The sequence below is a fragment of the Desmodus rotundus genome, chromosome X (genome assembly GCF_022682495.2).
Source record: "Desmodus rotundus isolate HL8 chromosome X, HLdesRot8A.1, whole genome shotgun sequence".
NCBI lineage: Eukaryota > Metazoa > Chordata > Mammalia > Chiroptera > Phyllostomidae > Desmodus > Desmodus rotundus.
The window spans coordinates 59,652,514-59,667,468 of record NC_071400.1 but is presented as its reverse complement, the minus strand read 5'-3'; positions in this window follow the sequence as shown (position 1 = coordinate 59,667,468).

The following is a 14,955-nucleotide window of genomic DNA, read 5'->3' as shown; positions in this document are numbered from 1 at the left end:
TACCGAATGGACCCCCCCCTCTTCTCCCGGGGTCCCCCGTACTAGGTTCGCCTTGCCCACCACCAGGGAGAGACATCTATCAATGCCAGAGATTGGTGAAAAGGAAAGGAATTATTTATTCAAAAGTTATACAGACTTAAGAGTAATGACTTACTGTCTTCACTGAGATACCAAAGTCCCTTAAAACACCCACAAACACACACACAGTCCTTCCTTCCCCCCTTTGCCCAGTCAGGGGTACCACATCTCAGGAAAAGAAATAGAAGTCCATGGCTCAGGGAGCCTCTGGTTCTTCCCAGTAATCCATGCTTGGTAGTAATCCATGCCAGGCCTCCCTCGGTTCCCAGCACCATCAGCTGTGTCACCAGGACCTCCAGTTCTTAATCCAAAACCACAAGGTACCTTCTCATGGCCCACCAACAAGAGTTCTTTTACCCCTTTCCTTTCCAGAAAGGTCTCTCCTGCATTCTTTTGAGCTGCTAAGAGAGAGCTCTGCATCGATGCTACACCTTGCTTTCCAGCTTCCTAAACTGCATGGCAAAGGGAGACCCAAAGCCTCGTGGTTCTCCCTGCCAAGGCTGCGTGGTGATTCTTGTCATAGCTGCTGCACCTGGGTTGAAATCCCAGGGCCAATCATCCTCTGCTGCACCATCTCTGACTCCTCCCACAATTGGCTACACCTGCCAGCATTTCCGTATTTTTCCAGCTTTTCTGGGCTGCCCTAGTAAGTCCTGGCAGGTGTGGCCCTGTGGTGTTGATCCAATCATCTCCAAGCTCTCTCACAGGCTCTGGAACCAAGGGGAGTTGCCTCCTAGTTAGTTACATCAGGGGTTGGAGTCACTCCCATCCCCCTGGCTCAAAGCACGGCTACAGCTGTTTAACGTATCTATGAAGCCAGTTAAAGGCTATAGATATGTTAACAACCATTCTAAAGGTTATCTATAAAACTGTTGCTATGCAAAACAACTCAATGGCCCTGCTCCATGTGCCCCATCCCTCAGTTCAGACTTGTGGGGGTGAGGACATCCTATATATATCTAATATTTCCTGGACACCCTGAGTTCTGGACCCCATTACAGATCCTTCTTTTGGGGCCCCCCTGGCTGCACCCTCTTACAAATCCACTGAGCCATACCAGCCAGGACTTATCTGCTTATTCTTTTAGCAGTTATTTAGGGATTGCAATATACATTGTTGAATTTTCAGAGGTTAATATGAATTAGTACAGGGACATACAGGGACCTTAAAACACTTTAATTTCATTTACTCTCTCCAGCCACTTGTGCTATTTATAATATATATTTATATAACATTATAATATTTTAACATAGTCCTTTTTAAGATTTTTTTCCATATAATAACAACCACTATTTTCATTGCTCTGTATTCTATTTTGCATCTGTTAGCTTCCACTTGGGATAATGTTCTTGCTACCTGAAGAACACCCTTAACAGTATTTCCTTTACTGAAATTCTGGTGATGAAGTCTCTCAATTACTTTTTTTAATTTGAAAATGTCTTTGTTTTGTCTTAGTTTGGAAATGATAATTTCATGAATAAAGAGTTGAAGATTAGCAGTAATTTTATTTCATTACTTTCAAAATGGCATTTTGTTTGCTTCTGTTGTTCCTCTGAGAAGTCAGTTTCAATATTACAGTGTAGTTTCTCATTTGAAGAGTGTGTATCTTTTTTTTTTCTTTTGGCTGCTTTTATGGTTTTCACTTTTTCTTTGGTTTCCAGCAGTTTGATGATGTATGTAGGAGAAATTCTGCTTGAATTTATAGGACTTCCTGAATCTTTGGCTGAATGTGTTTTATCAGCTTTAGAAAATTCTCAAGTGCTGCTGTAAGAGGCCAAGGGAGGGGGTGCAAATAGGGATTTGTAATGGGGTCCAGAACTTGGTGTCCAGGGAATATTAGATATATATAGGATGTCCTCACCCCCACAAGTCTGAGCTGGGGGATGGGGCACATGGAGCAGGGCCATTAGGGGTTGTTTTGAATAGCAGCAGTTTTGCAGATAACCCCTAGAACAGTCGTTTAACATATCTATAACCTTTAACTGGTTTCATAGATATGTTAAACAGCTGTGCCCAAGCTTTGAGTCAGGGGGATGGGAGTGACTCCAACCCGTGATGTAACTGGGAGGGGAGGCAACTCCCCCTAGTTACAGAGCCTGCCGTAAGAGCCTGGAGATGATTGGCTCCACACCACAGGGCACACCTGCCCAGACTTACTATGGTAGCCCAGAAAAGCTGGAAAAAATATGGGAGTGCTGGCAGCTGTGGCCAATTGTTGGAGGAGTTGCAAATGGTGCAGCAGAAGAAGATTGGTGCTGGGATTTAAACCTAAGTGTGGCAGCCCTGGGGTGTGTTTTTGGGACCACACGGCTTTAGCAGAGAATAACCACGGACTTCTATTTCTTTTTCTGAGATATGGTACCCCGGAGTAGGCAAAGGGGGAAGGACTGGGCATATGTGGGTAATATAAAGAACTTTGGGATCTCAGCGAAGACAGTAAGTCATTACTCTTAAGTTTGTATAACTCTTTAAATAAATAATCCCTTTCCTTTTCACCAATCTCTGGCATTGAGAAATGTCTCTCCCTGATTGTGGGCAAGGAGAACCCAGTATGGTGTGGGGGACCCCCGGAGCACAAGGGTGGGTCCATTCGGTATTAGTACATCACTCGCCAACCCCACCCCCCAGGTCTGTTCTGTAACACTACTACCTCAAATATTTCTTCTCTCTTCTCTCCTTCTGGAATACTAAATTCACAAATGCTAGATTTTTTCACACTGTACCATACTTTCTTATTTCATTTCTGTATTTTCTATCATTTTATCCTTTAGTGCTTCAGTTGGAAATTTTTTTCCTCAAAATTATCTTCCTTTTCATGAGTTTTCTCTTCAGCTATATTTAATCAGTTCTTAACATATCCATTAAGTTCTTAATTTACTGATTTCCATGAATCTTTCAAAAGCTCAGCTCAACTACTGAACTTATCTGTAGCTTTTCAGAATCATCTATTTCTTTTTTTAAGATTTTATTTATTTATTTTTAGAGAGAGGGAAAGTGGGGGAGGAAGAGAGGGAAAGAAACATCAATATGTGGTTGCCTCTCGCACAGTCCCAACTGGAGACCTAGCCTGCAACCCAGACATGTGCCCAGACTAGGAATTGAACCAGTGATCTTTGGATTCGCAGACCGGTGCTCAATCCACTGAGCAACACCAGCCAGGGCTACCTCCCATTTTTAAGCATCCTCTGCACACTTTGGCTTCCAAATTTCATATCAGGGCAGAATCATCAATTTCTGAAAAAGGTAAAGCCCTACCAAATGCCAGACTTCCTTCCCTGATCTTGCATCCTCTCTGGGATCTTAGTCCTGCAAGTGTCTTCTTTGTTAGCTCTCTGATTAATTCAAAGTGTTTTTGAAATATTTGTCCAGCTTCTCCAGCTGTTTTCAGTGGGAGGGTTTATAGTGAACAATCTATTCAACCGTTGCTAGAAGTGGAACTTCTCTACTTTTTTAGGAGGCTGCATATTGACTAAAATGCTTTGAACTGTGTCTGACACAATAGTATATACTCACTAAGTTTATGCTATTATTATACATAAAATTAGTCTTTGGTTCCCTTTTTATGTTATCTTTGATCAGTTTTAGCATCATTATTCTGACAGTTTTTTAAAATGAGTTGGGTGGCATTCCATATCTCTCTGTCTTATAGAAATCTTTATATAATATAGAGATTATCTGTTTCTTGAAGACTTGATAGAACTCACTCATAAAATCATTTTGGCCTATCGTTTTGTTTTAAATTTTTATTGTACTTCAATTACAGTTGTATGCCTTTTCTCCCCATCCCTCCACCCCACCCCAGCTGAGCCCACCACCCTCCTCCACCTCCACCCTCCCACTTGATTTGGTCCGTGTGTCCTTTATAGTAGTTCCTGTAATCCCCTTTTCTCACTGTCCCCTCCCGACTCCGACCTGGCTATTGTAAGATTGTTCTTAACGTCAATGTCTCTGGTTATATTTTGTTGGCTTTTCTCTTCTCTTGATTATGTTCCAGTTAAAGGTGAGATCATATGGTATTTGTCCCTCACCACCTGGCTTATTTCACCTAGCATAATGCTCTCCAGTTCCATCCATGCCGTTGCAAAGGGTATAAGCTCCTTCTTTCTCTCTGCTGCGTAGAATTCCATTGTGTAAATATACATAGTTTTTGGATCCATTCATTTGCTGGTGGGCACTTAGGTTTCTTCCAGTACTTGGCTATTGTAAATTGTGCTGCTATGAACATTAGGGTGCATAGGTTCTTTTGGATTGGTGATTCAGGGTTCTTAGGGTATAATGCCAGCAGTGGAATTGCTGGGTCAAAGGCCAGTTCCATTTTTAGTTTTCTGAGGAAATTCCACAATCTTTTCCACAGTGGCCTCACCAGACTGCATTCCCAGCAACAGTGCACTAGGGTTCCCTTTTCTCCGCATCCTCTCCAACATTTGTTTGTGGATTTGTTTATGTTGGCCACTCTGACTGGTGTGAGATGGTACCTCATTGTGGTTTTAATTTGCATCTCTCTGATGGCTAGTGATGCTGAGCATCTTTTCATATGTCTCTGGGCCCTCTGTATGTCTTCCTTGGAGAAGTGTCTGTTCAAGTCCTTTGCCCATTTTTTAATTGGGTTGTATGTCTTCCTGGAGTGCAGTTGTGTGAGTTCTTTATATATTTTGGAGATCAGGCCCTTGTCTGAGGTATCATTGGCAAATATGTTTTCCGATACTGTTGGTTCTCTTGTATTTTAGTGCTGTTTTCTTTAGCCATGCATAAGCTTTTTATTTTGATGAGGTCCCATTTGTTTATTCTTTCCTTTATGTCCCTTGCTTTTGGGGATGTGTGTGTGAGGATGTTGCCGCGTGGAATGTACGAGATTTTCCTTCCAATGTTTTCCTCAAGGACTTTATGGTGTTATGACTTATATTTAAGTCTTTTAACCATCTTGAATTTATTTTTGCGTATGGCATAAGTTGGTGATCTAGTTTCATTTTTTTGCACGTAGCTGTCCAGATCTCCCAACACCATCTGTTGAAGAGGCTGTTTTTGCTCCATTTTATGCTCCTGCCTCCTTTGTCAAATATTAACTGACTGTAGAGACTTGAGTTTATTTCTGGGCTCTCTGTTCTGTTCATTGGTCTATGTGCCTGTTTTTATGCCAATACCAGGCTGTTTTGACTACAGTGGCCATGCAATACAGTTTGATATTGGGTATTGTGATTACTCCTGCTTTGTTCTTCTTTCTCAAAATTGTTGCAGCTATTCGGGGTCGTTTATGGTTCCATATAAATTTCTGAAATGTTTGTTCTATATCTGTGAAATATGTCATGGGTACTCTAATAGAGATTGCATTGAATCTATAAATTGCTTTGGGTAGTATGGCCATTTTGATGATGTTAATTCTTCCAATCCATGAGCATGGTACATGCTTCCATGTGTTTGTATCTTTCTTAATTTCTTTCTTCAGTGTTGTGCAGTTTTCTTAGTACAGGACTTTTACCTCCTTGGTTAGGTTTATTCCTAGGTCCTTTATTTTTCTTGTGCTATATCAAATGGGATTTTTTCCCTGATTTCTGTTTCTGCAGTTTCATTGTTGGTGTACAGGAATGCCTTTGATCTGAGTATTGACTTTGTATACAGCTGTTTTGCCAAATTCATTTATTAGGTCGAGTTGTTTTTTGGTGGAGTCTATAGGATTTTCCATGTACACTATCATGTCATCTGCAAACAGTGACAGTTTCATTTCCTCCTTTCCAATTTGGATGCCTTTTATTTCTTTTTCTTGTCTGATTGCTGTGGCTAGGACTTCCAATACTATGTTGAATAGGAGTGGTGAGAGAGGGCATCCTTGTCTTGTTCCTGATCTTAGTGGGAAAGCTCTAAGTTTTTGTCCATTGAGTATGATGTTAGCTGTAGGTCTCTCATATATGGCCTTTATTATGTTGAGGAATGCTCCCTCTATTCCCACTTTGCTGAGTGTTTTTATCAGAAATGGGTGCTGTACCTTATCAAATGCTTTTTCCGCATCTATTGATATGATCATGTGATTTTTGTCTTTGCTGTTGTTGATGTGATGTATTATGTTTATTGATTTGCGAATATTGTACCATCCTTGCATCCCTGGGATGAAACCCACTTGGTCATGGTGTATGATCTTTTTATTGTATTGCTGGATGCGGTTTGCCAATATTTTGTTGAGAATTTTAGCCTCTATGTTCATCAGTGATATTGGCCTGAAGTTTTCTTTCTTTGTTGTGTCTTAATCTGGTTTTGGGATTAGGATGATGTTGGCTTCATAAAAAGAGTTTGGGAGTTTTCCTTCAGTTTGGATTTTTTCAAATAGTCTGTGAAGGATAGGGGTTAGCTCTTCCTTAAATGCTTTGTAGAATTCTCCTGTGAAACCATCTGGTCCAGGGCTTTTGTGTGTTGGGAGTTTTTTGATGACTGCTTCAATTTCGTCTGCTGTTATTGGTCTGTTCAGGCTTTCTGCTTTTTCTTCATTCAGTTTTGGAAGATTATATTTTTCTAGAAATGTGTCCATTTCACCTCGGTTTTCAAATTTCTTGGAGTATAGTTCTTCGTAGTAATTTCTTACAGTCCTTTGTATTTCTGTGCTATCAGTTGTAATCTCTTCTCTTTCATTTCTAACTCTGTTTATTTGGATCCTCTCTCCTTTTTTCTTTATGAGCCTATTTAAAGGCTTGTCGATTTTGTTTATCTTTTCAAAGAACCAGCTCCTGGATTCATTGATCCTTAGAATTGTGCTTTTAGTCTCTATGTCATTTAACTCTGCTCTGATCTTGGTTATTTCCTTTGTTCTGCTTGCTCGGGGCTGTCTTTGTTGTTGTTCCTCCAGTTCTTGTAGGGGTAGGTTTAGGTTGTTTGTTTGAACTGTTTCTATCTTTTTAAGGTAGGCCTGTATTGCTATGAACTTCCCTCTCAAAACTGCCTTTGCTGCGTCCCGTAGGTTTTGGGTTGTTGTGAGTTTGTTTTCATTTGTTTGCAGAAAGTTTTGATTTCTTCCGTAATCTCATTCTTGACCCATTCATTGTTCAATAGCATGCCATTCTGTCTCCATGATTTTGAGTGTTTTGGGTTTTTTCCTTTGGGGTTGGTTTCTAGTTTCAGTCCCTTGTGATCAGAGAAAATGCTTGATATGATTTCAATTTTCTTGAATTTGTGGAGGCTTGCTTTGTGTCCTATCATGTGGTCTATCTTTCAAAATGTTCCATGTACACTTGAAAATAATGTGTATTTTTCTTCTTTGGGATGAAAATCTCTCTATATATCAGTTAAGTCCATTTCATCTAGGGCATTGTTCAATGACACAATATCTTTGTTGATATTTTGTTTGGAAGATCTGTCCATTTTTGACAGTGGGGTGTTAACTTCCCCTACTATAATTGTGTTGCTGTCAATATCTTTCTTTAAGTCCTCCAAGATTTTCTTTCTGTATTTGGGTGCTCCTATGTAGGGAGCATATATATGGACAATGTTGATGTCTTCTTGGTGGATTTTTCCTTTGAGTATTATGAAGTGACCTTCTGGGTCTCTCTTTATGGCCCTTCTTTGGAAGTCTATTTTGTCTGATATGAGTATTGCTACCACTGCTTTTTTTTCCTGTCCGTTTGCTTGGAAAATTTGTTTCCAACCCTTCACTTTCAATCGGTGTAAGTCTTTTGTTCTGAGGTGGGTCCTTGTAGGAAGCATATGTGTGGGTCATGTGTTCTTATACATTCAGCTATTCTATGTCTTTTGATTGGAGCATTTAATCCATTTACATTTAAGGTTGTTATCGATAGGTAGTTATTCATTGCCATTTTTTCCTACCTGTGTTCCTCTCTCTTTCTCTTTTCCTTCCTTTCCTTAAAGCAGTCCCTTTAGCATATCTTGCAGAGCTGGTTTGGTGGAGCTGTATTCTTTTAGACTTCTTTTGTCTGGGAAACTCTTTATTTGGTCTTCTATCTTAATTGAGAGCCTTGATGGGTAAAGTAGTCTTGGTTGCAGGCCTCTGTTTCTCATTACTTGGAATATTTTTTGCCATTCTCTTCTGGCTTGGAGCGTTTCCATTGAGAAGTGAGTTGCTAACCTTATTGGGGCTCCCTTGTATGTTACTTCATTTTTCTCCCTTGCTGCCTTTAAGATCCTCTCTTTGTCTTGTAAATTTGCCATTTTAATTATGATGTGTCTTGCAGTGGGTCTCTTTGGGTTCCTCTTGCTTGGGACTCTCTGTGATTCCTGGATTTGGGTGACTTTTTCTCTCCTAAGATTAGGGAAATTTTCCATCATTACTTTTTCAAACAGGTTTTCTATCCCTTGTTCTTCTTCTTCTCCTTCTGGTATTCCTATTATACGGATATTATTATTTTCATGTGTCCTGCATTTCCCTTAATCCCTCTTCATTCTTTCTGAACCTATTTTCCTTTTCTTGCTCTTTCTGGGTGTTTTTTCCTACTTTGTCCTCCAGCTCGCTGATCCGATCCTCTGCTTTATCAAGTCTGCTTTTGATTCCTTCTACTGTGTTCTTCAGTTCGGAAATTGTATTCTTCATTTCCTCTTGGCCCTTGTTGATAGTTTCTATTTCCTTTTTCATGCTGGTATCGTTTGCAGTGAGTTCATTGTAGTTTCCCTGCAGTTTCTGGTAGTTGTCTGTGAGCTCAATGAGCTTCCTGATAACCATTGCTTTGAACTCAGTATCTCATAGTTGAGTTGCCTCTTTTTCAGTTAGCATTCTTTCTGAGGCTTCCACCTTTCCTCTGATTTCGGGATTGTTTCTTTGTCTTCCCACTGTTTGTGAGACTCTTCTTGTTAGCCTCTGCTTCTGAAATTGATCTATTCTGACTCCCTGGGCTTATGGTATGAACTTCTATGGTAGAATTCCAATGGGATTCGGTGGTGCTGTCTCCTTAATCTGTGCTCACTGGTCTTGAGCTGACATTTATGGGTGTAACACAGTCTAACTCTGGTCTTTTCAGAGCTCCGGTTTTATTGTCTCACCAGTGGGAAAAAGAGAAAAAAGAGAGGGGGAAAGGGGAAGGGAAGGAGTGAAAAAGGGAATGGAAAAAGAAAGGGAGGAATGAAGAAGGAATAAAAAAGATTAGAGGAAAGATAAGAAGAAGGGAATAGAAAAGGAAAGGGAGGAATGAAGAAGGAATAAAAAAGATTGGAGGAAAGATAAGAAGAAGGGATTTTAACAAAAATTAAAACAAATAAAAGAAGGCAGGAAGAAAGAATGAAATAGGTAAAGGATGCAAGGAAGAAGGAATACAAAAAGAAAGAAGCACAGAAAGGAAGAAGGAATTTAGGGGGAAAGGAGGGGAAAAAAAAAAAGTCTTCTGCTTTCTTTAAACCAGTCAGGTTAGTTCTGCCCGTCTTCCTGTCTGTGAAATGGGAGGGGGTGGTTGGAGGGAATGGTTTCACTTTTCTCCCTTCTTGAGCCACAGTCTTCACTGTTGTTCAGTCGTCAGTCTAGTTCCTCCGGGTCCTTCTGCTCCCCACTAGGCCTTTAGTTCACCAGCTGTGCTGTCCTTGAGTTGCACCAGTTAGGGGAAACTCACATTCCACCTTCTTGCTGTTTGCTGTCTTATATGCTATGGGCTCTGGGTGCTGCTATGGGGTAGTTCAGCCCCCTACTGGGTCGAGTCTTTCCAGGGAATGCAGTCTCCCCTAGCCCTGCAGCTTCTCTCTGCTGGGTGTTCTGCCTTAGTCCTAGAGAGCCAGTATGCCCTGCAGGCCTGTGTGCGCAGGGGCTAGGTAGGAGTTTTTCAGAAAGGGTGCTTTTAGGTGTGGTCCTGTGCAGGCAGCCACAGGGTTGATCAGGTTGCGCTGTCGGGTCTTTGGGCCTTGGTTGTGCTGCCGATCTGCTGCATTGGGTCCTGTGGGCGGGGGCCGCCAGCCACTGATCCGTTTGCGCAACCACCCGAGGTTTCAGGTGTGGGTACCTAGGAGGGGTTTCAGGTGTGCTCGCCCACCCAGGCGCTTTGTGTCTGTGTGCCGAGGCAGCCGGGCCGCTTATCAGGGTGCGTGCCCACCCAGGGTTTCAGGTGTGGGCCCCAGGCCACTGATTGGGGTACGCACCCACTGGGGCACTTTGGGTCTGGCGCCCAGGCACCCGGGCCACTTATCACGCCACGCGCTCACCTGGAGTTTCAGTTGTGGGTGCCCAGCCCGCTAATCTGGGTGCGGGCTGGGCTTCAGGTGAGCGCTGGGGCTGCTTTTCCCGCGTTCACAGTCCAGGGGCTGAGGGGGGAGGGGTGCCAAAGTCCTAGGCTGCTGAGGAGAGTTCTCTATCTAGTCGCTGAGTGCCTCTATTTTCTCTCTCTTTTTTTTTTCTTTTTGAGAAATTCTTCCTATTCAAGCCCCCCTGGTCCAAACAAGCACCTGGCCTCTCACACAGCCCAGCCTGGCTCTCTCCCACGAATCCTGCAGCAGACCCTGCACCCGGGCCGGGGACTTCAGTCGCCCTGTTCCTGTGCTGGTTCTAGGGACCTTATTGTCCTTAAGCACTCTTCTTACCGTCAGATCTTTCAATGTCGTCTATCTTTGGTCTCCGATCTTCATATATGGTGGAATACCGTTGGCTGTTCGCTCTGTTCTTCAGATCAGCTAGGTGTTTCACTGGTGCGGAGGGGAAGTGCTGGCCTATTGTTTTGGGGAATAAACTTTTAGCTATGTTTTCAATGTATTCTATAGTTATTAGTGATTCTTATAAATGAATCATCCAGAAATTCTATCAGGATTTCAGGAATTATTTTTATTTATGTTTTATGTCTTCTTGAAAAAAAATCATAATATTCCTAGCAAAAGTTGAATATAATATTTAATGAAACTTATTTGGTTCTGTGGTAATGCCTCATTTATCATTTCTAATATCATTGTGTTTTTGTTATTTTTTAAATCACACCTGACCAATTATACTTCTTCAATTTTTAGAAAAACAGCTTTTGGTTTTATGGTTCAAGTCTGTGTTGTTGTCGTTGTTGTTGTTGTTAGAATCAACATGTGTGGCTTTTGTACTAAGGTGGTTTAAAGCTCTCTCTTCCCCTGCCTAGGTGACATAGGAGGTCACATGTTCCAGGTGGAACTAGACAGATGAATGGCACCCAATTCTCATCAGACTCTCTAAGAAGTAAAGCTTAACTTTGCCTGGTCCCTGAGATATCACGGTTTATTTGTCACCATGTTACAGTAGGTAGCTAATTAGATATTGACAAAAGAGAAGGGAGTCAGACATCTAATAAAGCCAGATTAAATAGGAAACAACAGCTTCAGACACTCCAGGCAATAGCTGGAATTGCTTCACCAAAAGACCAGGTTTCTAAATCTCCCCAGACAACAATTGGTCCTTTTCTCAAAGGTTAATGGGGGAGAAATAAACAGTGAGGGGTCATTCCTCTGCTGAGGCATGCACAGTAGAAACCAGATGACAAAGCAAAACTATGAGGCATGCACAGTAGAAGCCAAAATGGCCACCATAAATAAGAAGAGTCAATCCTGCAAAAATATGGGAAAAGGATAGTATAGAATAAGGGCACAAACCCCCAGAAGATCCAGAAAGGGAATGGATAAGGGGAGGCATCAGCATAACCCTAAGAAAGATCCAGGAGGAAGACTGGTTAGTTTGAAAGAAAGCTTAGCCCTACCCAAACCCAAGGAGATATAATCAAATTTTAACAAAGGCTTGAGGTTCACTCTCTCTCTGTAGCAGCAGCATGGGCCTGGTATGGCAGCCACATTGGCTGAAGCACAGTGCTGCAAGTGGGTTGGAGGGGACCAGAGACTAAGCTAGACTACTGAAGCTTCAGATGCCGATACCAAGGTAATGGCACAGCATACCCTGGTCTTCCTCCTGGCTTGGTGAGGACAAGTGTGGGCCTGTAGCCCCAGAGGCTGGACTTCTACAATGAAACAGAGCTGAACCACCTGATCATGGATGAGGCAGTGTGGTAGCCTCTTCAGGGGTGTCTATGCCCTGTGCACCTTCCCATTAAATCTTGCCACTATACCTCAAATCCTCCTATGTGTGAGTCCTGATATTAATTTCCTGTGACTTAAAAAAAAACTATTTCCAAATCAGTCTGGCAGACCTGCCTTTGTCCCAGTCCATGTACTATAACAACTGCAGCACAGTCAAACCAATTCTGATTCGTACAGGAATTTAAAATTTTTGGCACTCTAAAACACAGTCAAAGTTTAAAACTTCCATGGTTATTTAAAATGAATTTGTATTGTTTGTCTCCACTTATGTAATCCTTTATTTTGTAGTTGTTTTGAATTTATTTAATCTTTAAAGTATCTTTCCAGCATATTAAGGACTTTGGGGTAGGACAGGGCATGTACCCAGCCCTCATTTTGACCCAACCTACATCCTTTGTCTAGTCGTATTGTGGAAGAATTTGCATTTTGTAACTAGAAATGGATTATTTAAGAAGAAACCAGGTAGTAAAAGTCATGTAGGCTTTATCATTTTAGTGCTTATTAAGGAAATGTGAGTTTTGTAACTATAATCTCTTTATTGATGAGTCAGAATGTAGTGAATTATTAACATGAAATCCACGATCCCAACCCTCACCCCATCATTGTCTTCAACTCCATTTTCTAGTGATATCTCAGGTACATATCACAGCTTTTAGGTCACTTACTGCTTGAAAAATTCCATTGCAGGCTAATTCGATCAAATGCAAATTTAACCTAAGAGCCTTTCCTTAGCAAGTGCCAGCTAGGTGTCTCCAAGTAGAACTTGCAGTGAGAAAGGGGTTGCCCTCTGACAAGTACCCCCTCCCTCCTCTGGGTCTCCCTATCTACTTAGATATGCAGGTGGTTTCTTAGTCCTGTTGGATGTATAAAAAATAGGGCAATGTGGCCCTATTTAGATCATGGGGTTACTCAGAAGCTATGATTGACTAAGTTGGTCCTTTAGCCACAGACACAACAGGAAAGGTCTTATTCAGCATACTTTAATTATATACATCCCAAAGAGATGCTTACAGGGATGAAGAAATTTCACTCTTTTGAAAGGCCATAATGCTCCCATATGGGTTAAAAAATAAAAAAAAATAATCTTGTGATCATATTATTGGTGATAGACATTTTGAATTCCTTCATTTGGAGTTTGATAAATATATATTAACTATGAACATGTTCCTGGTAGAGCTGAAGATTCTGGAGTGTAACTTTGGGGTAAGGGGGGGTTTGTAACAGGGTGCAGCCAGGGTGGCCCCCAAATAGGGATTTGTAATGGGGTCCAGAATTCAGGGTATCCAGAAAATACTAAAAAAATGTAGGATATCCTCACCCCCACAAGTCTGAACTGGGGGATGGGACACATGGAGCAGGGCCATTGAGAGCTGTTCTGCATAGCAACAGTTTTGTAACTAACCTCAGGCATGGTCATTTAACATATCTATAACTTTTAACTGGTTTCATGGTTATGTTAAATAGCTGTGGCCATGCCCATGATTTATCTGGGAGGCAGCTCCCCCTGGTTACAGTGCCTGCATGAGAGCTTGGAGTAAGAGGGTACCACGCGACTTTGGGGTAAGAGGGACCTATGCAGCTTTAGCAAGAGAGGGAGAACTGCATGGCTTTGGGGCTCCCTTTGCCATGCAGTTTAGGAAGCTGGAAAGCAAGGTGTAGCAGCAATGCAGAGCTCTTTCTTAGCAGTTTGGAAGGAAGAAGGAGAGATCTTGCTGGAAAGGAAAGGGGTGAAAGGACTCTTCCTGGTGGGCCATGAGAAGGTGCCACATGGTTTTGGATTAAGAACTGGAGATTGCAGCAGCGACACAGCTGATGGTGTTGGGAACCGAGGGAGGCCTGCCAGCCAAGCATGGATTACTGGGAAGAACCAGATGCTCCCTGAGCCATGGACTTCTATTTCTTTTCCTGAGATGTGGTACCCCTGACTGGGCAAAGGGGGGAAGGAAGGACTGTGTGTGTGTTTGTGGGTGTTTTAAGGGACTTTGGTATCTCAGTGAAGACAGTAAGTCATTACTCTTAAGTCTGTATAACTTTTGAATAAATAATTCCTTTCCTTTTCACCAATCTCTGGCATTGATAGATGTCTCTCCCTGGTGGTGGGCAAGGTAAACCTAGTACGGGGGACCCTGGGAGAAGTGGGGGGGTCCTCGGTAGTAGTATATCATCCCCCCCCCACTATGGGTCTGTTTTGTAACAGGAGGACAGAGGTGCCAATATAGGCAAGTTCCCTGTCCTGTGGGAACTTACATACTACAAAGGGGGAAAGTCTGTGATAAGTGATATGAAACAGATAAAACTGGTGATGTGACAGAGTGAAGGGTAATGTGACACTACTTTAGAGCCTTCAAGGAACACTACTTAGAGGGAGGAACACTACTATTTGAGCCAAGCAAGATCTGAAGCATAACAAGGAGCCAGGTGCTCAAAGAAAGAAACTTAAGAGTTTCAGGCAGAGAGAATAGTAATTGTAAGGTAATCCTGAGACAGGAATGAGCTTTGTGTAACAAACAACAAAGGAGATCCTGCTGGGATGTAGCTCCAGGAAGCAGATGGTTGGCCGATAGGCAGGGACTAGACCAAGTAGAGCCTTATAGGTCCTGGGGGAAAAATTGAATTTTATTTAAAATGCTATGGGAAGCTTTTAAAGGGTTTCATAAAGGGGTAGAAATGCACTTTAAAGGATAATTCTGGCTGCTTATGGAGAATGTAATTTAAGGGAGAAAGGGAAGAGGCAGAGCGCTGGGACAAGAAGCTGTTGCTATGGTCCAAAAAACACAGTATTGTAGATAGGACCAGGACATCAGATTGGATATGAAGATAAGTAGGTGAACTAAAGATAAATTTTAGAAACAGGATTATTGAGACACACTGATATATTTTCTAAGGAGGATAAAGAAATGGCAAGAATCGAGGATGATTCCTAGA